The 4,011-nt window shown below is 45.6% G+C and overlaps 1 protein-coding gene across 1 annotated transcript in view; it reads right to left on the bottom strand.

Moving 5' to 3' along the window:
• The window catches only part of col27a1b (collagen, type XXVII, alpha 1b), a 551,847-nt gene that overhangs the window by 211,673 nt on the left and 336,163 nt on the right, over positions 1 to 4,011 (bottom strand). The window lies entirely within an intron of this gene.

Below are 4,011 nucleotides of genomic sequence, written 5' to 3'. Positions count from 1 at the left end.
GGAGGGAGATAGGTGTGTGTGATGGTGGAGGGATGGAGTCCTGATGAGGGAAAATGGGGGCACGATGAGGCAGAGATAAGGGAGGAACTGATGGCAGACGGAGATAGGGGGTGTTGGGTGTACAATGGGGACAGATGGTGTGTGATGGGGACAGATGGGGTGTGATGAGGACGTGGGTGAGCGATGGGGGGTAGGTAGAGTCATGATGGCGGGAAGATAGGGGTCTGACAGGGGGAGATGGGAGCATGACGAGGAGATGGGGATACATTGCGTAAGATGGAGAAAGTGGAGGCACGATGGAGGGAAGATGGGGGCAGATGGGGCACAATGGGGTCGGAGATGGGGGTAGACGTGGGGGCAATGATAGGGAATGGGGATGCAATAGGCAGCACTCTGCTTCCTCCCATTACTGGACTCCAAACTGGATTGCCAGGTCTGTTGGAAGTCCCAAATACGGTCTAGGTGTCTCCTTCGTGCCACAGTGGATTTTGTTGGAGTCCAACATTGGCCCTTCTGGAGGGAGAATCCAGTGTACACCATGAGGAGGAAGCGAGATTCAGGCTGTATATCCAGGGTGCTTTCCAATCAAAGCTCACAGCTTTATGCACATAAATGTAGCATTAGCTACACCATCAGGTAAACAAATCCCACTTTGGAACCCAAAATGTTACCATATCAGAGAATACCCAGTCTCTTAAAATATCTCAGCATCATACAGCACGGAAACAGATCCTTTGGCCCAACTTGTCCATTCCGACCAGGTTTCCGAAACTGAACTAGTCCCATTTGCTAGCATTTTGCTCATATCCCTCCAAACCTTCCTATTCATGTACCCATCAGATGCCTTTTAAATGTTGTAATTGTACCAGCCTCCACCACTTCCTCTGGCAGCTCATTCCATACACACACCACCCTCTGTTGGAATAAGTTGCCCTGCAGGTCTCTTCTAAATTTTCCCCCTCTCACCTTAAACCTATGCTATCTCCGGGGAAAAGACCTTGGCTATTTACTCTGGTCATGCTCCTCATGATTTTACAAACCTCCACAAGGTCACCCCTCAGCCTCTGACACTCCACGGTAAAATGTCCCAGCCTATCCAGCCTCTCCTTACAACTCAAAACCTCCAGTCTTGAAAAGCTTTTAAAGTCTATGCAGTTGTTAAATTTAAAGGGAAAATTAAAGACAAAATGGTTCAGAAGCTGGTCTCTCCAAAACTCCAACATATTCAATCTAATAGTCAACTGCATTTCGAATTGTTGTTCTGATTAAATCACACCAACTTACTCAAGTGTCCTAGCACAGCCACACACTGGGATAATGAATTCAACAGTTTCATGACCCTTAACTCTGGGTCAGGGTCCAGTAGAGAGATCATTTCAAATATCTGTCACTCTTTGGTTAAATTATTTTTTCCACTATTTTTTCAATTCTCCTTCAGCAGAATTTATTGCACTGACACACCACATGAGGTCAAATACTAAAAATGATATAAAACAGAAATTGCTGGAGAAACTCAATAGGTCTGGCAGCATCTGTGGACAGAGAAACAGAGTTAACATTTTGGGTCCAGTGACCCTTCTTCAGAACAGTACTTCCTCTCCACAGGTGCTGCCAGACCTCTTGAGTTTCTCCAGCAATATCTGTTTTTGCTTCAGATTTCCAGCCACTGCAGTTCTTTGTTTTACAATATTGAAACTACATTTTGGATTAACTTCATCTGGGAAAATATGTTATATATCTCAATGTGGACTCCCATTGATTGCCTTCTCATTAGACTGACTTTAACTCATAAATCACGGCATTTACACCAAAGTTCAGTTTCGCTGCTTTTCTCTGTATTCTTGCCAATGTGCATGCAGACCTTTTAATTGCAAGCAGAACTCCTCACGATCTTACTTGTGCATGACAATGATTATTTAATAAGCTTCTGTCCTTGCTACGAATTGAAACATTCAGTAGGATGCACAATTAGTAACACAGCAGGCCATTCGTCCCCACCATTCAATCAGATCATGGCTGATCCAAATACCTGCCTTTAGCCCATATCCCTTCATACCTTTGCTTAGCCAGAATGTATCTGTTTCAGCTTTAAAATTATAAAGAAAATTGCTTTTCCACATTGCTGTAACATTGAAAAGGATTTGTTCCTTATCCGCACTTTCTTTCAAAGTCGCTTTCTGCTAATTTTGACCGTGTGTCAGTCATGCCTCAGTGGATCGCATTCTCTCACAGCTGCAACAGAACACTGTGTCCCATTCCAGTGTGGCACTACCTGCTGCCACACTAAGACCCTGTCCTGCTCTCTCAGACGTATGTAAAGACCATGTGGCACCATCTCAAAGAAGACCAAAGCGAAATACCTCCACAGAAGCCAGTAGCCCATCACTAAGTCAGTCCTTATTTACAATTAGCAAGTCACAGAACTTCTATAGTGTGGAAACAGACCATTCAGCCCAATGTGACTTTCCAAAGAACATCCCACCGAGACTCACTCCCCCCACCCTATAAATCTGCATTCCCCATGGCAAATCCTAGCCTACACATCCCTGAACACTATTGGGGAATTTAGTATGGCCAATCCACGCTGACCTGCGCATCTTTGGACCATGGAAGGAAACTGGGGAACCTGGAGGAAACCCACACAGACACGGGCAGAATGTGCAAACTCCATACAGACAGTCGCCCGAGGGTGGAATTGAACCCGGGTCCCTGGCGCTGAGGCAGCAGTGCTAACCACTGATCCATCATGTTGGGGAACAACTTTGTGAATAACAGTAACGTGGAGCCTTTTCTCTGCCCCTGCTTCTGATCACTACCAAATTCCTGGAACTGGCTTGAATGAAACCATGTAGAAACCAGCAGGCTGTTGATGACAACGCTGGCTCTGCACTTCCCTGTCTTCAGTAATGTATTGGTTCTTGCACAGTAACAGATTGTCTGGCTCTTGTCCCTGCAAATATTTTGGTTCAAGATGAAGCTGCAGCACTTCAACTTTGGTTTGACCCACAGAAAGTACCATTGCCTTTGGATTTAGACCAGAGCACTTGAGCAAACCCAGCTGCCACTGCCTTGGGAATGCACGGAGTGGGCTCTCCATTACTCAGCGACAACACACAGCAATGAAAACCACACTGTACACAGATCACAGTTCACCCTGATGCACAGTAGAAATTAAATTCTCCCTATCATGAGAGACTGTTCCTGCTCATGAGAGGATCAAGAACAAGGGGTCTTCGGTTTAAAGTGATGCACAAGTGAGGCAAGGCTGATGTGCGAAAAATAAAACAGTAAGGGGTTCTGATCTGGAATGCACTGCCTGGAAATGGGATGGAAGGAAGTTTGATTGAGGAAGTCGAGAGGGGAATTGGATGATTATTTAAATAGAAATAATGTGTAAGGGTATGGGGCAGAAAGCAGGAGATTGGCACCAGACCATGATGCTCATTTGAAGAGCCAGTGCAGGCATACAGTCATAGAGTCATGGAGATGTACAGCATGGAAAAAGACCCTTCGGTCCAACCCGTACATGCCGACCAGATATCCCAACCCAATCTAGTCCCACCTGCCAGCATCCGGCCCATATCCCTCTAAACCCTTCCTTTTCATATACACATCCAAATGCCTCTTAAATATTGCAATTGTACCAGCCTCCACCACATCCTCTGGCAGCTCATTCCATACATGTACCACCCTCTGCGTGAAAAAGCTGCTACTTAGGTCTCTTTTATATCTTTCCCCTCTCACCCTAAACCTATGCCCTTTAGTTCTGGACTCCTCAGGGAAAAGACTTTGTCTATTTATCCTATCCATGTCCCTCATAATTTTGTAAACCTCTATAAGGTCACCCCTCAGCATCCGACGCTCCAGGGAAAACAGCCCCAGCCTGTTCAGCCTCTCCCTGTAGCTCAAATTCTCCAACCCTGGCAACATCTTTGTAAATCTTTTCTGAACCCTTTCAAGTTTCACAACATCTTTCCGATAGGAAGGAGACCAGAATTGCATGCAATTTTC

Source organism: Chiloscyllium plagiosum, chromosome 30, assembly GCF_004010195.1.
Source record: "Chiloscyllium plagiosum isolate BGI_BamShark_2017 chromosome 30, ASM401019v2, whole genome shotgun sequence".
In the NCBI taxonomy this organism is placed as follows: Eukaryota; Metazoa; Chordata; class Chondrichthyes; order Orectolobiformes; family Hemiscylliidae; genus Chiloscyllium; species Chiloscyllium plagiosum.
Note: the sequence above shows the minus strand (reverse complement) of the source record. Positions and strands in the feature narration are given on the sequence as shown.